This window comes from Oryx dammah, unplaced genomic scaffold, assembly GCF_014754425.2.
Source record: "Oryx dammah isolate SB20612 unplaced genomic scaffold, SCBI_Odam_1.1 HiC_scaffold_11232, whole genome shotgun sequence".
NCBI lineage: Eukaryota > Metazoa > Chordata > Mammalia > Artiodactyla > Bovidae > Oryx > Oryx dammah.
In genome coordinates, this window is record NW_024080625.1 from 2,630,262 (window position 1) to 2,651,999 (window position 21,738).

Sequence of the window (21,738 nt, forward strand, 5' to 3'; positions counted from 1 at the left end):
AGGTCAGTTTTCATTCCAATCCCAAAGAAAGGCAATGCCAAAGAATGCTCAAACTACTGCAAAACTGCACTCAGCTCACATGCTAGTAAAGTAATGCTCAAAATTCTCCAAGCCAGGCTTCAGCAATACATGAACTGTGAACTTCCAGATGTTCAAGCTGGTTTTAGAAAAGGCAGAGGAACCAGAGATCAAATTGCCAACATCCACTGGATCATCAAAAAAGCGAGAGTTCCAGAAAAACATCTATTTCAGCTTTATTGACTATGCCAAACCGTTTGACTGTGTGGATCACAATAAACTGTGGAAAATTCTGAAAGAGATGGGAATACCAGACCACCTGATCTGCCTCTTGAGAAACCTATATGCAGATCAGGAAGCAAGAGTTAGATCCCAATATGGAACAACAGACTGGTTCCAAATAGGAAAAGGAGTACGTCAAGGCTGTATATTGTCACCCTGCTTATTTAACTTATGCAGAGTACATCATGAGAAACACTGGCCTGGAGGAAGCACAAGCTGGAATCAAGATTGCTGAGAGAAATATCAATAACCTCAAACATGCAGGTGACACCATCGTTATGGCAGAAAGTGAAGAAGAACTAAAGAGCCTCTTGTGAAAGTGAAAGAGGAGAGTGAAAAAGTTGGCTTAAAGCTCAACATTCAGAAAACTAAGATCATGGCATCCAGTCCCATCACTTCATGGGAAATAGATGGGGAAACAGTGGAAACAGTGTCACACTTTATTTTTTTGAGCTCCAAAATCACTGCAGGTGGTGAATGCAGCCAGGAAATTTGGGCTTCCCTCGTGGCTCAGAGGGTAAAGCATCTGCCTGCAATGCAGGAGACCCAGGTTCAATCCCTGAGTTGGGAAGATCCCCTGGAGAAGGAAATGGCAACCCACTCTAGTATTCCTGCCTGGAGAATCCCATGGACAGAGGAGCCTGGTGGGCTACAGTCCACGGGGTCGCAAAGAGTCGGACACGACTGAGCGACTTCCCGTTCTGTTCCCGTTACTCCTTGGAAGGAAAGTTATGATCAACCAAGGCAGCATATTAAAAAGCAGAGACATTACTTTGCCAACAAAGGTCTGTCTAAAACAAAACAAAACAAAGGTTTGTCTAGTCAAGGGTCTGGTTTTTCCAGTAGTCATGTATGGATGTGAGAGAGGAAAGCTGAGCACCAAAGAATTGATGTTTTTGAACTGTGGTATTGGAGAAGATTCTTGAGAGTGCAAGGAGATCCAACCAGTCCATCCTAAAGGAGATCAGTCCTGAATATTCATTGGAAGGACTCATGCTGAAAAGCTAAAACACCTATACTTTGGCCACCTAATGTGAAGAGCTGACTCTTTTGAAAAGACCCTGATGCTGGGAAAGATTGAAGGTAGGAGGAGAAGGGGACAACCGAGGATCAGATGGTTGGATGGCATCACCAACTCAATGGACATGAGTTTGAGTGGACTCTGGGAGTTAGTGATGGACAGGAAGGCCTGGCGTGCTGCCGCCTATGGGGTCACAAAGAGTCAGACACGACTGAGTGACTGAACTGAACTGAGCTGTGACATAGATTCCTCTTTAATCTGTGTACAAAAACATTAATAAAGCTCTTCCTTTTTGAAGGCTGCACTGGCTATCAGCCTGTTGACTCTAGATCCATTCCCTGCCTGTGCTCTCTCTGACTGTCTTGAGCTATGACTCCCAGGTGCTGTTGACCACCAACTCTATGTTGGGTTTGCCAGTGAGAGGCACTGGTGGAGACTGGAGTTTGGGAGGAAAGGTATTTCTCACCTTTTTCTCTGTATTGGGAGGCCTGCCTGGCAGCAGCTGCAACTCCTGTATATTAATAACTCCAGCTCTTGCTCTAATAGAGCCTTGATGATACTAGGCTTTACTGAGTGGTTCCAGCTCCTGGGCTCAGGTAATACCACCTTTTTTATTTGTTTTTAGCCCAAAGAGTGGGTAGTGTATTCCCAGTTGCTAATTTGGGAGCTGCCTCATCTACCTAGGTTAATCTTTCTTTTTTTATTTTATTTTATTTTATTTTTTTAGGTTAATCTTTCAACTCCTCTAACACTTTTATAACTAATTCCGTCTGTTTAATAACCCTGGTGCGGATTTTGTTTTCCTGGCAGACCCTGACTGATACAGAGGAGAGACATCTTTTCTCTTGGTTTCTATAATGAGCATTTCTCTAAACGCAGGCTTTGTCTCTCGTTGCCCCTTTACTTTTTCCATTCCTGGGACTCTGGAGTGAGTAATCTGATCATAGTTTTGGAAGAGTCACTGGGCCCATCAGATCAGCTCTGCTTCTTCCTTTTTGGAGTGAGTCTTCCAAGAGAACACAATGTCTCTCTGTATTGAAAATCTTGCCTGTGCAGGCCTACTCTGGTCCAGCAAGTGTCTGCCTATGGGCAAGTCTGTCTAGTGTCAGGCCATTTGACTGCTTGACCTAAAGCCTTGTCTTCTAGCCTGGTCTCTAGAAGTAACAAAGGCGACTCCATTTGCCTTAACTTTATTTCCTCAACTTGCTCAGCATGGGAAATAGGAATACTGTTTATTGAAGCTTCTTCTGAGACTCTAACATTATTCATCAATTGTTTTGGAACTGAGTTTATAGTTTTTGTTTTTTTAAGATGTTATAAGACCAGGGCAAGGCCTAGAGGCACGGGCACCTGGGCTTAGATGATTGGCCAAAGTTCCCCTCCTCAGCAATTTTTCTGAAACTCTCCAGTTGGACTTACACGTGTTCCTGAATCAGCCCTACTTCTTGCTCACTTCCTGACTTTACAGTCCCTCACCTGACAGGTCTATAGCGATGCCATTGAGCTAAAATATTGTTCCTAATGCCATGTTGATGTGTCTGTCCATGAAGTTGGAATCCCACCATATGCTGTTGCTGTTACAAGCGGAGTCCTGCTGCATTTGGGTGTCAGTAAAGCTGACATCTAGTTTAGGCTTCTCCTGATTTCTAGAACCACCAGTACACTGAACTCCCAAAACTAGAGTCCTGCCTCTCTTATGACATGTTCTCCTGCAGGGGTCCCTGTTGTTCTCCCTGTAACCTAGCCGCTTTGGAACCACCAGCACACTTTGAATACATACACACATGCACGTACACCCTTAATCCCATGGGGCATACTTTGTTCAAGCCTTTTTCCTCATAGGCTTCCCAGCTGCCATGTATATCAAGGACACAAACACATGAACCAGGGATTATAATCTCCAAAATTCACTCTCCAGAACTGTCTGAGTCTCAGCCAGGTCCTTGTGTTTGTGTTAAAAAACTTGAGCCCTAGGAGAAATGTCTTGCTTTTCTGGATACTCCTTGGGCTCTTTGTCCATTCCCTGTTTTGTTTGATAAATTTACATGTATAGTGGAAAAAATTTGAGCTCTTGGAATAAAGTCAGAAAAGAATAACCCACAAAAAGAGCGTATTTCTTTACAGTTCTATTTAAGTCCCATGGTGGGGCCCACCCTTACAGGTCAATATGTAGCTAAACTGAGGAACAGATTAGTTAAGGAACCCTTGTGCACCACTGTGGGAATGTAAATTGGTATAACCACTATGGATAACGGTATAGAGACTCCTCAAACAATGAAAAATAGAGCTACCATATTATCCACCAATTCCCTCCTGGCTATTTATCTGAAGAAATGAAAACAGTAATTTGAAGATATATGCATCCCTATGTTCATTGCAGCATTATTTGCAAGAGCCAAGATATAAGAGCAACGTAAGTGCCAATCACTAGATAAATATATACAATGGAATACTACTCAGCTATAAAAAAGAATGAAGTACTGCCGTTTGCAGCAATGTGGACAGATTTAGCAAGTATTATGTCAAGGGAAATAAGTCAGACTGAGAAAGACAAATACTGTCTGATTTCACTTACACCTGTAATCTGAAAACAAAACAAATGAAAAAACATAAAACAGAAACAGAGTTTTCGATACAGAGAAAAACTGTTGGTCTCGAGGGGAGGGAGGCTGGGAGAAGAAAAATCTATGTGAGGGAGTTAAGAGCTACAATTTCCCAGTTGCAAAGTGGCTGAATTACTAGTATGAAATGCACAGTGTGGAGAATATGGTAATATCAGGGTAATATCTTTGTAGAGTGACATATCATAACTAGGCTTACTGTAGTGATCATGTTGAAATATAGAGTAGTATCAAATCACTATGAAGTGTAACAAGGACTAACACAGAGTTGTAGGTCATTTATACCTCAAAACAAAAACAAACAAACCCTTATAAAAAGAGATCAGATTTGTGGTCATCAGAGGTATTGGGTAGGAGGTAGCGGGATGGGGAAGTGAATGAAAGCAGTCAAAAGATATAAACTTTCATTAAAAGACAAATAAATACTAGGGATGTAATGTACAATGTGATAAATATAATTAAAACTGCTGTGTATTATATATGAAGGTACTGAGAGAGTCAATTCTTAGGTAGATTGATAAGAAATCTGGGGTCCCTGAAGAGGAAAAAGGGGTCTGGGGCTCTCAAGGAAGAGAAAAGGACCCACCTTTTTTTTCTCTAAGCCCTGAGCTAATGATTACACAACAAAACAACTCATCTTGCTGAAGGATATGTTTTTCCTTAAACTCTGTACCAATGATTATGTAACAGCATGTATCCTGCTTGAGGACACGCTTCTCCTTCTTAAGACCTTTCTGACTAACCCTGTCATCTTAAAATGTATATTATGGGAGTGGGTCTGGTAAGACCTTTACAACCTTGAGACAGTCTTTTGACTTACTGCAATGCTGCTGCTAAGTCGCTTCAGTCGTGTCCGACTCTGTGCGACCCCATAGACGGCAGCCCACCAGGCTCCCCCGTCCCTGGGATTCTCCAGGCAAGAACACTGGAGTGGGTTGCCATTTCCTTGTCCAATGCATGAAAGTGAAAAGTCAAAGTGAAGTCGCTCAGTCGTGTCCGACTCTTAGCCACCCCATGGAATGAAGCCTGCCAGGCTCTTTTGTCCGTGGGATTTTCCAGGCAAGAGTACTGGAGTGGGGTGCCATTACCTTTTCCTTTTACTGCAATAACCAGTTGAAAAACACTAGCAAGGGCACTCTCCATCCCCCTTCTGATGTCTATGTCAGAAACTTTCTCTGTCCCTTTTTCACTTTAATAAAACTCTGCTACACAAAAGCTCTTGAGTGATCAAGCCTGGTCCCTAGTCTGGAAGCTAAATCTTCTTCTTTGGAGATCACAAATCCAACACTGAAAGCTATCAGTACTAAGAGGTCTCATCAAAATGAAAAGAAGTTTTTTTTCTATTTCTTTAATTTTATGTCTGTATGAGATAATGGATGTTCACTAACTTATTGTGATATTCATTTCATGATATATGTAAGTCAAATCATTATGCACTATACCATATACATTGCTCTATGTCAATTTCATCTCAATAAAACTGAAAGAAAAATATGCACAAAATGCCAAAAAACAGAAAATCCTCCCAAAACAAAACCTTAACCAAAAATAACTATCACACTAAAGAGAAAAAGAAGATTTTACTAACATGAGATATCAAGTTAATGTTTAAGTTTCTCCAAATTTAATTTTTATAGGTATTTGATCAAATTAGGATCCAAATATGATGTATTACATTGCAATTAGTTTGTATGAATCTTTCAATGTATAGTTTCCATGTCTCTTTTTCTCTTTCTTTCTCATTTTTCTCAACTAACATGTGAAGGAAATTAAGTCTTGTATATTCCGTTCCCCACAGTCTGGATTTTGCTGATTGTGAACCCATTGTGTCATGTAACATATTCCTTAGATCTTCTGTTTTCAAAATGATGTGATTCAAGAATCCTGAAGAGACTTGATTTTTCTAGCAAAGAACACTTCTTAAGTGGTAATAAACTGTACTTCTATTAGGAAGAAACTGTACATCCCTTTTTGAGAAGTTTCATTCTTTGATGATCATGGCTTAGATTATTCCCTTGAGGGTGTCAAAATGATAATATTCTATCACTCATTCAGCTTCCCAGGTGGTACAGTGGCAAAGAATCTGCCTTCCAATGCAGGACACACAAGAGATGTGGGTTCAATCCCTGGGTCTGGAAGATCTCCGAGAACTGGAAATGGCAACCCACTCCAGTATCCTTGCCTGGAAAATCCCATGGACAGAGGAGCCTGGTGGGCTACAGTCCATGGGGTTGTAAAGAGCTGGACACGATGGAGCATAGCACAGATTACTCATTCATTTATCAGTGAATAAATGAGAGATTTCCCCTCATCTGTTATTATCCCAAAGTACAGTTTATACATATAAAGGCAGGATAAATGCTTGATTCTTCATTTGTCATTTAAAAAAAAAAAAAATTGAAGGCTGGTTCTCTAACACTGTCCAGAGATTACCAGGGAGGGTGTCTGTTGTGGTTGTTTTATTTAATAGGTTGTTTCTGAGCATAGACTCTGAAGCCCAATTCTCTGGGATCAGGATCCCATTTTAGTTGTGTGACTCTAAGCTAGTCACGTACCCTCACTTTCTTCATTTGTATATTGGAAATTTGAGGGTGTTTTCCTTTGTCACAGAGTTTTCTGAGGATTAAATGAGAATCTACATAGCACCTGGAAAAATGATTGTCAGCCCAAATATAAGTGTTCCTGATCATTAGTGCTGTTCTTATTCTATTTAAATAGGCTTGAGTGGATTCTAGGCAATGGTATTTTGTAAAAGGTCCCCAAGTGAAGCCAAATTGGGAAACCACAAGATGGTGAAGTTTAAGGATATAATGTTTACAAAGCAGAGAAGATGACTGTATTTGTTTTGGGGTGTTTTTAGAGTTAAGATTAGGCTTAGGGTTAGAGTTCTGTTTCTAATTTTAAAAGATAGCCTAGGAATTGATGCCCTGCTCCCTTCCTCACTAACAGTGTGAGGTTTGACAAGCAATTTAGCATCTCCAAACCTCCAGGTTTTCATGGGAAATAAGATTAATGATAGTGCAGGGCTCATGGAGTGGCTGTGAGGATCAGTGATCCTGTACAATGCCTGGTTCGTAGGAAGTGTTAGTGGTGATGTCAGAAAACTTCACCAGAGACCACTGTCTGTGCCCAGCTGACACTCTTCTCCCTGCCTAGACGTGTCTCTCCAAAGAACTACTTTTTCTGCCTTTTTACCATTTCTTTATGCAAATAAAAAAAGCAAGCATTAATATTTTGACAAAAATAGATTCCACACAAATAGTTGTACTAGAAATTATTTCATGTTCAGGGCAATGAAGAGCTGTATAAACTTATATGCCAGTAATTCATAGTAGAACATTTTAATTTAAATGATAGTTTAAAAGAGAGAATCTTCAGGGCTTCCCTGGTGTGACTCAGTGGTAAAGAATCTGCCTGCCAATGCAGGAGACACAGATTTGATCCCTGATCCGGGAAGATCCCACATGTTGCAGAGCAACTAAGCCCTTGCACAACTATTGAGTCTATTGAACCAAGAGCTGCAACTACTGTGCTCACACATCCCAGAGCCTCTGCTCCGCCACAAGAGAAGCCACCACAGTAAGCCTGAATATTGCAGCTAGAGAGTAGCCCCCACTCACTGCAACCAGAGAAAAAGCCCGAGCAGCAATGAAGACCCAGCACAGCCAAAAATAAAATAAGTAAATAAAATTATTTTTTTTTAAAGAGAATCTTCAAATTGGCTAAACAAATAAAGGCCCTTTGAACACAAGTCCAGATGGATTTTCTGTTATCCTATTTATACTTCCTGACTTATCAGATCTTTCTTCCTTCCGCCTGTTGCATAGCTTTATTTGTTTTGGTTATCTATACACTATAAACTTGGCATTTCATTTGAGACGCTGTGTGCTTTAAAAGAAGGTATTTTGTTTTCCCAATATCCTAACTTGTCATCCATAAAGACAACAGACAAGACGGTCTTTAAGAGACAGGTGTTAAGGGATGAATTATTGATCAAATCATAAACAAATTAGAAGATGAAATACATTTGCTAAATCAGTTTTATTTTGATCTTTTCCAAACTTTTCATCCTCCAACCCTAGAGGTGTATCAGTAATAGAGAAAAATGCCATATACATAGGTGGAACCAACTAAAATAAACAAAGGCCATATTTTTTAAGGCAGAGGTTTCTAATACGGAGATCTCTTTTACATCCCCATGGGTCCTGTGCTTTGAAAAAAGCAAACACACCAAACTGCACTTATCAATATTTAATTTATCTTCCCATTTTTTATTAATCAAAGTCATCTATAACTGCCAACCAGAACATCCAATTGGTATGAGACAACCTGGGTTACTATACTGAATTGCTATAATTCTAGCAAAAAGCAAGAAAACATTTGAATGGAAAACATCTTTAATATGAAAACAGACATCGTGTTTTCTCCCCCAGCAGGAAATGGAGATAGGAATCTTGATATTCAGGGTCCTTTAATCTTTGGTTCCAAACTCTGATAGGCAGAATGGCCCCCAAAATGTCCCCATCCTATTCCCCAGAAGTTGTGAATGTTAGATTTAGTGACAAAAGAGAATGAAAGTTGTAGATGGAATTATGGTTACCAATCAGCTGATTTTGAGATGGGGAGATTATACTGGATTATCCAGGTGGGCCCAATGTAATCACAAGGGTCCTTAATTAAATGTGGAAGTGGGAGGCAGAAGAGTCAGTGTGAGTGCTGTAATGTGTTATGAGGTGAGAGACTCAATCGGCCTTGAGTCTTGAAGATACACGGGGCCAGGAGCCAAGGAATGTGAGCAGCTTCTGGTTAGAAAAGGCAAGAAACTGCGAGGACTTCCCCAGTGGTCCCATGGCTAAGACTTCAAGCTCCCAATGCAGGAGGCCCGGGTTTGATCCCTGGTCTGGGAACTAGATTCCACATGCCGCAACTGAGTTCGCAAGCCACAACTAAAAGCTTTTGCATGCTGCAACAAAGATTGAAGATCCTGCGGCCTCGAGTAAGACCCAGCAGAGCCAAATAAATTAGAAAAAAAAGGGGGGGGGCAAGAAATTGGATTTTCCTTTAGCACCTCCAGAGAGGAACGCAGTCTTGCTGACACCTTAACTTTGCCCAGTGAGACGAATTTCAGGCTTTTTGCCTCTGGAATCGCAAGAGAATACATTTATGTTACCTTAAACTATCAGTTTGTGGCAATTTGTCATAGCAGCCAGGAAAACTGCTACCTAATCTCTTTCCTCAAATTATTGACCTCTGCTCCCCTTATGAGTCCTGTGTTCTGGGTAAAGTGACCTCATCAGCAGTGCGCATGCTTTTCCATCCCCTCTGGGTTCCTCTTCATGCTCTCCCTCATAAAGACATCACTCCACTTCACTGCAGCAGAGGCAAATTCTGTCCCTCTTTCAGGATGCATTTCAGGTGCCTCCCCTGCTGCAAGCTCCGTTGCTACTGCATCCGCCAGTTGCCTGCAATCTCTCCTTCCTTTGAAATCCTGCGGTGCTGTAGCTGTCTCTCCCTGTCCTGGCACTGACTGCACTTTTTCCCGAAATAAACTTATGCATTCACGTACTGTATCTTCTCTACCAGATTTTAAGTTCTTTGATGACAAGGCTAGGTGTTCGACTCATCTCTAAATCTTCTATAATGTTTAGCCCAATACTTTGTGTCCTGTGAACTTTACATGTAATCACAGTCCTGGTACTAGTGGTAAAGAATCCACCTGGCAATGCAGGAGATGGAAGATACCCAGGCTCAGTCCCTGGGTCGGGAAGGTCCGCTGGAGAAGGAAATGGCAACCCACTCCAGCATTCTTGCCTGGGAAAGCCCATGGACAGAGGAGCCAGTCCATGGGTCACGAAGAGTCGGAATACATGCGGCTGAGCACACCCATACACACACATGTGTGTGCTTTTAGTAGCTCAGTCATGTTCGAGTCTTTGTGACCCCATGGACTGTAGCCCACCAGGCTCCTCAGACCATGGGATTTCCCAGGCAAGACTACTGGAGTGGGCTGTCAGTACCTGTGCATATATGCTCCTATGTATGTATGTATGTATGTAAATACATGTATGTGTGTATATATGTATGTACATACAGCTAAACAACATTATAGAACATCATATAGAACAGTATGCCCTCATAAGAGGAAAAGGAAAAAGAAAACTATGGTTTTTCACTAGCTGCCACACAAACGGCAAGCATCCCAGACACATCTAGTTTGTAGGAATAGCCTAAACCCTTGTCCCTTCACAGAACGGTTATTGAAGAATGGATGAGTTACTCGAAGTTAATCCCCCGATGGAGGAGACGCGGGGTTAAAAATGGAGAGCTGTGCCTGAGAGACCCCGTGTTCCGGAATAGGATCTGAACAAACAGAGGAAGGGGAGGTCCATGAGCAGGAGTAAGGTCTTGGGCCAATATCATACTTTAAAAATTTTATTTGGGATTTAGCTACCCATCAGAAAAAATAATGCAAAATGCTGTTTCCCCCCCCCCACACACAGATGTTGATCAATATTTTTCTAGAAAGAATCTAAGAATGAAACTAAAAAAGCCACAACATCAAATAGCTGATGATACACTTGGCTTTTACATCTGTGAGACAGGGCCATTCTTTGAAAAATAATGAATGTTGGTTTCTAAGATAAAGAGGTAGCTTTGTGGCACTCTAAATTCCAGTTCTGTGAAAACAGAAAATTGTTGTTCTTCATATTTTGCCTACTAAAGCAATTAGTTTAGCGATTTGTTTCTAGCTTTTGTCCTTCTAAAATAAACACTAGGCCCAAGAATACACAGCTTTCCAAAGATTATTCTAATTCTGGTATATTTTTAGTTCTTTTCCTCTTATAGTCAGGAAATGATAGATCACAAATGCATTTTTAATTGTTTTCTATTCTTATATGTCAGACATTATGCTGTTTATAGATATTCTGCCAATTTAAGCAAGCTAACAATTGCCCCCCGTGTTCATAGCAGCATTTTTTCAATTGCCAAGATATAGAAGCAACCTAAGAGTTCAGCAACAGACGGAAGGATAGAGAATATGTGGTATATAAACAAAATGGAATACTATTCAGCCACAAAACAGAACCAATTTTTCCCGTTTGCAGCAACTTGGGAGGGCATTATGCTAAGTGAAATAAATCAGACAGAAAAAGAAAAATACTAAATGATATCACTTATATGTGGAATCTAAAAAACACAATCGACTAGTGAATATAACAAAAAAGCAGACTCAGAGATACAGAGAAGAAACTAGTGGTTACCAGTGGGGAGAGGGTTATAAGAGAGGCTAATAGAATGTATTGTATAATATGGGGGGTATGGCCAATATTTCATAACTGTAAATGGAGTGTAACCTTGAAAAACTGAACAAAAAAAATTTTTTTAATTAAAAAGAAATGAACAATTCTGTGAAGTGGGTATTATTACCCTTATTTTAAAGTTTAGGTAGCTGAGCCATAAAGAGTTTAGTTTCTGATACAAACTCCAATCACCAGTAAAGGCCAGGAGATTCCACTTAACTCAAGGTGTCTACATCGTCAAGCCCATGCTTTTCACCCCAGTACCATCCAGAACCTCCCTGTGGGCTACTTACCAGGCAGAGGAAGAGGCTACATCCTTTTTGTGCTCAGATGTCAGTGTCTAACTTAGATATTAATGGAATTCCAGAGCAGAACTTTCCAAAATTTTTGACAACAATCCATAAAAAGAATTAACTTTTAACATCTAATCATAGAACACACACATTTTGAAACAATATCATTACTACTGTATAATGTGCTTTGATATATTTTATTCTGCTCCCAAGTTTTAATAAGTTTGATCAGGTACCACTATATTGTTATCATATTTCACTAATAGGCTATTACCTTTATTTTAAAATATGTACCACTAGTACACAGATAGTTTATCTTACACAATTAATTGCCTTTTTTTAAAAAAACATATGTTTATTTTTGGCTGTGCTGGGTCTTTGCTGCTGTGCACAGGCTTTCTCTAGTTGCAGAGTGGGGGCTGCTGTTTGGTTATACCGCACAGCTTCTCACTGCAGTAGCTTCTCTTGTTGAGAAGCACAGGCTCTAGACCCATGGGCTTCTGTAGTTGCAGCAGTCAGGCTCAGTAGTTGTGGCTCATGCCTTAGTTGCCTGGTGACGCATGGGATTGTCCTGGACCAGGGATGGAACCCATGTCCCCTGCATTGCAAGGTTGATTCTTAACCACTAGACTACCAGGGAAGTCCCACAATTACCTTTCCGAAGAGAGATTTATCATCTTAGGCAAGTTATTTAATTTCTGAGTCTTGTGTTTCCTCTCCTGCAAAATGAGAAGATTGGACCAGATTTGTGACTCTTAATCCTGACTGCACATCAGAAATGTTTAAGAGCTTTTATATACACTTTTTCCAGGTTTTGCCCCCAGAATCTCTCATTTAATTGTTTTGGGGGTGGGGGCCTGTGTACTGGTTTTTGCTGTTATCTTATTTTTGTTTTTTAACTCCCCAGGTTACACTAGCCACCAATCTTAGGAACTACTGAATTAGATGATTGCTAAATTTTCTTCCAGCCAAAAATTTTAGACTATTTTGACTGGTGAATGGGCGGGCCCACACCAGCAGTTCTGTGTACATCAGGGTGGGGTCACACACTTTGTGCATTTTTAACAAATACCTTAGTGATTCTGATGCAAGCCATCTCAGAAACACTGCTCTGAGTCATTGTCTAACCAACTGTTTATTGTTTCCTCAGTTTAGCACTTAACCGGGCCAGTGGCTGATGCTCTGAAGCGTTTGCTAAGTGGCTGCCTCACCAAGCTGCCTGGCCACTCCACTGCCCTCTGCCAGCGCCAGGGCTTCATGCTCATTTTCCTCTGTTCTTTGATCCCTTTTCTAACTTAGCTCAAGTAAGATCACATTCTCCTCTTTCTCCTATTCCAACCGTACTTATGTCTTTCAATCTTAAAAATACAGGAAATAAATTCAATGTTTTGTATTACCCTATAATGATACTGAGCAGGGTTCTGGGGGGCTCTTGGGCACAAAGTCGTTCTGTGCACCTCATTTATTTGATTACAGGAAACAGCCTTCATTCAGCCTCCTTGAACTTCCCTGAGTTTCAATGAACAGTTTCAAGCAGTTGTTAATTAGGGAAGGGAGGAGTTGCAAGACCAGGGAGAAACAAACTGTCAAGGGCAGCCTTACGGCAAGGTCCTCTTTCACCACAGAGGTGACACAACAAAGCTATCTTTGAGCTAGTTTGCAGATACTGAAACCCCCTCCAGGTGGCAGAAGTTAATGATGAATGACGGTAAGCTGCCCATAATCATGTAGACCCCAGACCAGTTGGACCTGAAGTTTGATGAAGCTGACTCCTTCAGTTCAGTTCGATTCAGTCACTTAGTCGTGTCTGACTCTTTGCGACCCCATGGGCTGCAGCACACCAGGCTTCCCTGTGCATCACCAACTCCTGGAGCTTGCTCAAACTCATGTCTATCCAGTCGGTGATGCCATCCAACCATCTCATCCTCTGTCATCCCCTTCTCCTCCTGCCTTCAATCTTTCCCAGCATCAGGGCTTTTTTCTAATGAGTCAGTACTTCGCATCAGGTGGCCACAGTGTTGGCGCTTACCTCATCACGAACTCATCAGAAGAATGTTCACGGTCTGATCACACCCTCTTTGAACAATTACTATAAAACTTCTATCTTCATGTTGGGACCCATGGTTTTGAGAGCACTAGCCCACTGTGACCCTCTTTTCCTGCAAAGCAATAAAGCTATACTTTCTGCTTCACCCAAAATCTGCCTCTTATTTGGTACCGGTGTCCAGGGAAGCTGAGCTTTGGGCCTCAGTTGGGGAAAGGAAGCTGAAAAAAAAAAAAATATATGTATGCATAACTGAAACACTTTGCTGTATACCTGAAACTAGCACAGCATTTTAAATCAACAATACGTCAATTAAAAAAAAACACTCAAACTAGGTTACTCATACCCTGAAGGTGATTATACAGTGGTAGCTAAAATAGTAGGATGAACTTGGACAGATCTTTATCTAACATATATTTTTATAGTGTTAACTCTGTGTCAGTCACAGCTGTAAGACTTTATAAATATTAACTTTGTTGATGTACATACATAATCCTCCTATGAGGTAGGTGCTACCATCCTCCTATATTACAAATTAGGACCCTAATCCCACTCCATTTTTGAAGCACTGATACTTATTTTGAAGAGTATTATTTTTTATTTTAAATTATACAGACTTGAACATAGTATTTCAGTTAATATTTTATTTTTTAATTTTTATTGAAGTTCAGTTGATTTACAATGTTGTGTTAGTTTCAGATGTACAGCAAAGTGATTCAGTTATATACATAACTGAATATATATATATATATATAGTTGTTGTTCAGTCACTAAGTGGTGTCTGACTCTTTGTGATCCCATGGACTGCAGCACACCAGGCTCCTCTGTCCTCCACTATCTCCTGGAGTTGGCTCATATTCATATCCATTGAGTTGGTAATGCTATCTAACCATCTTATCCTCTGCTGCCCCTTTCTCCTTTTCCCTGCAATCCTTCCCAGCATTAGAGTCTTTTCCAATGAGTGAGCTATTTGCATCAGGTGGCCAAAGTATTGGAGCTTCAGCTTCAACAACAGTTCTTTCAAAGAATGTTCAGGGTTGATTTCTCTTAGGATTGACTGGTTTGCTCTCCTTGCAGTCCAAGGCACTTTTGAGAGTCTTTTCCAGATTTTGATCAATTCTTCTGAGCAATATAATGATATCAACATATATTAATCCTGAGAATACACACACACATATATCTTCTTTTTCAGATTCTTTTCTGTTATAGGTTATCACAAGATACTGAATGTAGTTCCCTGTAATACACAGTAGGTCCTTGCTGAATTTTATGTTAACTGCAGCAGGTGTATCTCTTAATCCCAGCTCTAAGTCTGTGAATCTGTTAATTCCAACCATAGCTGTAAGTTTGTTTCCTATGTCTGTAAGCCCATTTCTGTTTTGTAAATAAATTTATTTATACCATTTTAAAATTTTCATTAATTAATAGTCTAATATGAGATATGAAATAAATTTAATTTGGGGGGTAGCCTGCTACAAGGAGATCTCCTATAGACAAAGATTTAGCCTCTTCCACTATTAAAGGTTTTAAAGTGGAAACATGAAAATATAGTATTAAGGAATTACTTAATAAAGCATTCTTAATTCACCCAATAGTAATTTCCTTGAATAACTTTACAGAATATGACTTTTTAATCTAAATGTTTATCTCTAGTCATGAAAATTTAACATATTGTCCAACAAACATTTTTATTAACAAATAGGTATTTGTCAATAAACTAATAGTATATCATTTGCTAAGTTACATAAACAAGTAAACACCCTCACTCTGATGTGTAGTCATTTATTTATCGGTTAATTAAGTAAGATACAATACCAAAATGAAGATGATTTCACATGCAAAGGAGTTATTGTCCATTTATTAACTAATGCATTGGATAGGTTGTATAGTCTTATAAGCTAATCCCCAAACTTTGTCTCCCTTCCATCTGCAAAACCAGAACCATTTGTCTAGTGTTTGCAGTTTCATCTCCACCTGGTCTATATTCTTGGTGTTGTTCTACCCTAAGCTCATTTTCCAGAGTTGATAGTGGGGCTTTTATTGGGTTGTTTCAAATACCTGGCTTCCATCTAGAGTCACATTTCAGATGATCAGTGTTACAGCTTTTCCTGTGTCTGACTCCTTGTTAACAGAGCTCTAGATGATTGATGCAAGGTGGGGTGGGCAAAGGGGTCTGAGAAGAAAGTCCAGTTGTATCCATTATCATATCTTATGGAGACCAGGCTTTCTGTAGGAAATGTATCTCAGAGTAAGCAGCACCCGTGGATGGAGAAAATCTCTTCTTTACAAAAGAATGCTGAACTAAGAAATGTGTAAAGCAATGGTAAGATCCGAAAGTCACTATTTTTCTACCCCTAATTAAATCTCCTTTTCATGTAAGAATCATCCATGTGTGCTAACGCTATTTAGTAAAAGATTGATGAGGAACTGGAATACTGACTTTGTACCAATTCATTACCCACAAGACACTTGTTGGTTGCAAGTAGGAAAATATAACAATTCTTTGGCCACACCTCACAGCATGTATGATCTCAGTTCCCTAACCAAGCCCCCTGCATTGGAAGCACAAAGTCTTATAACCACAAGACTGCCAGGGAAGTCCCTGAAAAACAGAACTTTAAAATGAAGGCATCTGACTGTCACATTTTACTTGGTGCTCAATCTCAGCATAGAACCCTGGGAACCATCTTATACGTCCACTGCACCTGTACAGTTTGAAGTTCATTGCCTTGCCTGTGAACTATTCTACCAAAAATATTTGTGTCTAAATAAAGCCTTTGGATCTAACATTTACTTTATAGGAAACACAGGAGATAAAGTAAAAGTTAAATGATGTCATGAAGAAATCACTAGACTAGCTCAGTGGAAAATTCTACAGGACAAATGTTTTCAATGAGTCAATGCCATGAAAAAAAAACAAAAGGAGGGAGTGTTTGGGTTTCTTCTAGATTAAAAGAAATTCAGAGACATAACTAAAGCAATGTTTGATTCTTAGTGGGTCCCAATCTGAATAGCTATCTCAGTTCAGTGGCTGTAACCAAATTTAGGAGTTCCACCTTGCTTGCAGGGCATGTGTTCCAAGACCCCCAGTGGATATCTGAAATTTTGGATAGTCCTGAACCCTATATATGCTATGTTTTTCTCTATACATACCTACAACAAAGTTTAAAAATTGTAAATTTGCAAATTAGGCACAGTCAGATAATATCCAAATCGCTAGCATTATTCCTTTTGTACTTTGGGCCATTGTTAAGTAAAATAAGAGACACTTGAACATAAGTACTGCAACAGAGTGACAGCTGATCTGATAATCCAGACTGCTACTGAATGACCAATGGGCCGGATACGCTGGACCAATGGATGACTCACATCCTGGGTGGAGTAGAGCCAGGGGAGTGGGGGTTGGATGAGAAACTTCATCATGATAATCAGAGGGGCACACGATTTAAAACTTGATTTAAATCTTTAAAGACCTGCAGTACCAGGTCTTAGCTGCAGCACATGAGATCTTAGCAATGTTTCAGGCGGCATGTGGGATCTAGTTACCTGACCAGAAATCAAACCCGGGTCCTCTGCATTGGGAGGATGGAGTCTTAGCCACTGGACCACCAGAGAAGTCTCCCAAACATGTTTTTTAAAGATATGAAAATGGTCTGTGGTTAAATAAATCTTGGAAATCTATATTAAATACATTTAACCAAGTTTATTTCATACAGAACTACTCAGAGCCTCTAATACATTAAAAGCCATTTCACATGGGGTAACTACAGAATGAATTCTTTTGTAAGGATCCGTGCCTATAGAATTCATGGGGAGCAGAGACGATGGCTCAAAGGGACATGTTTTAGAACATATTTCTTTAAAGATTTATCAGTAAAGACTAGTGAAAAATTATATCTGTAAATTAAAAATGGAGTGCTAACGGCTTTCCTTAAAAGTTGTGACATTGAGAATATTGTTTCTAGTTTATAGCAACACACTACGGGAGTAGAAAAACAAGGGTAAATTCTTTCTCTGATATGATCTAAGGTTTCAAAACAACTCACCTTGAAGATCTGTGAACTGAAGTTTCCACAAATGGAGCTGCTGCTACGTATATCTCCGGAATCTAATATGAAAATTGCCTCAAGCTGTCAGGCAATGCAGGCGGTGGGAGGTGGGGAGGTGGATAGGGAGTGGGGTGGGTGGGCCGGTGGGCAGAAACAAGAGCTCTGTGGCTGACCAGGAACAACCAGGCTGATCCTGATCCTACAGGAGGATGTAAGGGTCCATTTGTTTTCAAATGCTGGGCCTTGCTTTGCTTATACTTATGGGAAAATAGTTACAGCTTTCAAGTTTTAGCTTTTGGTATAATGTATTACTTGGCTGAAACTCAACATTCAGAAAACTAAGATCATGGCATCTGGACCCATCATCTGGACCCATCACTTCATGGCAAATAGATGGGCAAACAGTGATTTTATTTTTTGGGGCTCCAAAATCACTGCAGATGGTGATTGCAGCCATGAAATTAAAAGACACTTACTCCTTGGAAGGCAAGTTATGACCAACCTAGACAGCTTATTAAAAAAGAGACATTACTTTGCCAACAAAGGTCCATCTCGTCAAAGCTATGGTTTCTCCATAGTCGTATATGGATGTGAGTTGGACTATAAAAAAAGCTGAGCGCTGAAAAATTGATGCTTTTAAACTGTGGTGTTGGCGAAGACTCTTGAGAGTCCCTTGGACTGCAAGGAGATCCAACCAGTCCATCCTAGAGGAAATCACTCCTGAATATTCATTGGAAGTACTGAAGCTGAAACTCCAATATTTTGGCCACCTGATGTGAAGAGCTGACTCACTCGAAAAGACCATGATGCTAGGAAAGATTGAAGGTGAGAGGAGAAGGGGAGGACAGAGGATGAGATGGTTGGATGACATCACCAACTCAGTGGACATGAGTTTGGGTAAATTCCAGGATTTGGTGATGGACAGGGAAGCCTGGCATGCTGCAGTTCATGGGGCCACAAAGAGTCAGACACGACTGAGTGACTGAACTGAATTACTTGAGAAACCTATATGCAGGTCAGGAAGCAACAGTTAGAACTGGACATGGAACAACAGACTGGTTCCAAATAGGAAAAGCAGTACGTCAAGGCTGTATATTGTCACCCTGCTTATTTAACTTCTATGCAGAGTACATCATGAGAAACACTGGGCTGGGTGAAGCACAAGCTGGAATCAAGATTATTGGGAGAAATATCAATAACCTCAGATATGCAGATGACACCACCCTTATGGCAGAAAGTGAAGGGGAACTCAAAAGCCTCTTGTGAAAGTGAAAGAGGAGACTGAAAAAGTTGGCTTAAAGCTCAACAATCAGAAAACGAAGATCTTGGCATCCGGTCCCATCACTTCATGGGATATAGATGGGGAAACAGTGGAAACAGTGTCAGACTTTATTTTGGGGGGCTCCAAAATCACTGCAGACAGTGATTGCAGCCATGAAATTAAAAGACGCTTACTCCCTGGAAGGAAAGTTATGACCAACCTAGATACCATATTCAAAAGCAGAGAATTTACTTTGCCAACAAAGGTCCATCTAGTCAAGGCCATAGTTTTTCCAGTGGTCATGTATGGATGTGAGAGTTTGACTGTGAAGAAGGCTGAGTGTTGAAGAATTGATGCTTTTAAACTGTGGTGTTGGAGAAGACTCTTGAGAGTCCCTTGGACTGCAAGGAGATCCAACCAGTCCATTCTAAAGGAGATCAGTCCTGGATGTTCTTTGGAAGGAACGATGCTAAAGCTGACACTCCAGTACTTTGGCTACCTCATGCAAAGAGTTGACTCATTTGAAAAGACCCTGATGCTGGGAGGGGTTGGGGGCAGGAGGAGAAGGGGATGACAGAGGATAAGATGGCTGGATGGCATCACCGACTCAATGGACATGAGTCTGAGTGAACTCTGGGAGTTGGTGATGGACAGGGAGGCCTGGCATGCTGTGATCATGGGGTCGCAAAAAGTCGGACATGACTGAGCGAATGAACTGAACTGAACTGATACATACTGAACTGAACTGATAGAAGATTGTGAGAAATATGCTGCATGGATCTTAATTTCATCATTAAAGTTCCTTTTTTTCCCCCCAGAGAACTTGAGACAAGAGTCAAATATAAAAAGCTGTCATTTCTTGAGACTAAAGATTTGGCCAAATGCACCCTAAATTCTAAATCTTAACAATAGAGCAATAATTTCTCTCATAAATGTTGAATAATTTTGGCTCTTTTCACCAGACAATAGCTTGATTGCATTGCATTGCATTTCTTGACTTAAGGAGTAAGAGGACAATAGCAAAAAAAAAAAAAAAATAGGCAAAGAAGAAAGCTCTAGGCTGGAAGAGAAGGCTAGGGTATGTATGAAATTAATTGCAAGCATCCACTGAAGGCGCCCTCAGGCTCTAACTGCCAGTGGGGGAGGGGAAGTCCCAGGGATGTTAGCTTTCCAGATGACTTAGGTAAAGTTATGGGAGAGTTCCATAGAGAAGTAATCAAATACAGCCTCAATTCTGATTTAATCACATTATTACTTAAGGATACAATGTGAAGTCATTGTATTCTTGAACATTTACCTAAACATGCTTGAACACCTTGTCAGGTACCACACTAGTAGCCATTGGGAATTCAACAGGTGAACAAGACTCCTGCAGAAGCTAACAAACAAGCAGCCACTGATGCCCCTGAGTGGGGAGCAAAACAAAGGAAGTAGAGTGTGTTACGATGGTCCCAATAGCACTTTTAGATTAAATGGTCATGGAAGACCTCTTAGGAGATGACTTGGAAGGTACAGGCGGAAGAATGAAGAGTTAAGATATCCAAAGAACTAGGGGGTAGAGGATGTAGAACATTCCAGGCAAGTGCAAAGACCCAAGTTACAGAAGAGCTTGACATGCTATATAAACAGAAAGAAGTCCTGTGTGGTTGACAGTGTAAAGAACAATGAGAGTTCTAGAAGATGATGCTTCAGGGACAAACAGAAGCCTGATCATGTAGGCCAGCACAAGGCATGGTAAGGACTTTACTCTGGGATAATGGATTTGGACTTTTGAGCTCCAGAACAGGGAGGGAATAAATATGTGTTGTTTTAAGCCATCATCTTTGTCATATTTGTTACAGCAGCCATAGGAAATACAGGTGGGAAGAAAATTGAGTTTACCTGTACTCTAAGAGAAACAGGACTGTTAAGTGATTGATGTCATTTAATTCATAACATAGCGGATTCATCACTGAGTCAGTGTCTGATGCTCAGCATTGTATCTCTAAGAACTCATTCTCCTTGATTCCTCAGGCACGATTAGATTAAGGAGAGTGAAAACATATTAACTCACAAAAGAGATATAAACCACACCACCAACCCATTGGCTTATTCATGGAAGTAGAAATACTAAATGCATCAGCTTACTCAGATCAGCAGCTAAGTGCTGCTTGACTTTGCCTGGGAGTCGTAAAACCAGAATGACGGCAGTGAGCTCATTTTATTGCCTAAAGTTACCAAAGCTCATAGCCTGATGCACTCGTCTCTACAGGATGAGAACACTTACACTGGTCAGACGAATCCACTCTCTCCTGACTATGTTGGTACATTCTGACAAATTCTGGCTTGTAGGCAGTACCTTTGTAAAGTCCTCAAAGTCCTTCTGAGTCCACCACAAGGATAATGTCAATTTACATCATCTTCTCAGGTAGTCTCACCAGGAAAAAACATACTTCATCTTTCACTCACTGATTCTTTCAAGAAACAGTATTCCGATCTTACTAAATGCCAGATAGTGCACTAGGATTTCAGACACAAAGTAAGCTAAAAGCCCTATTTTCCAGAAATCTTACAGTATTTCAGTGGATTAAGAGTTTCTATATATTTCTTCTGTAAATAGCAGGTCTCACTCATGTCTTAAGATTTCATGAACTCCATTTTTGCAGAGTAATGTTTCCTTACCCTCACTGTCAAATTTAGGGAGGATCCCACTGAGGATCTATAAAGCAGTCAAGGCAATTCAATGAAAAATCCTATAATCTGGACAATTTTAGTTATGTCCTATTTTGATCATTTTATCTAAGTATTAATATTTCACTATCTAGAGTGAAAATTTCAATCTCAGTAATTTTTACACTCTTACAAAACA

General features: G+C 40.3%; 1 protein-coding gene across 2 annotated transcripts in view; it reads right to left on the reverse strand.

Moving 5' to 3' along the window:
• LOC120861332 (PC-esterase domain-containing protein 1B) overlaps positions 1 to 21,738 on the reverse strand; it is a 201,306-nt gene that overhangs the window by 16,205 nt on the left and 163,363 nt on the right. The gene's annotated exons all lie outside the window — the stretch shown is intronic.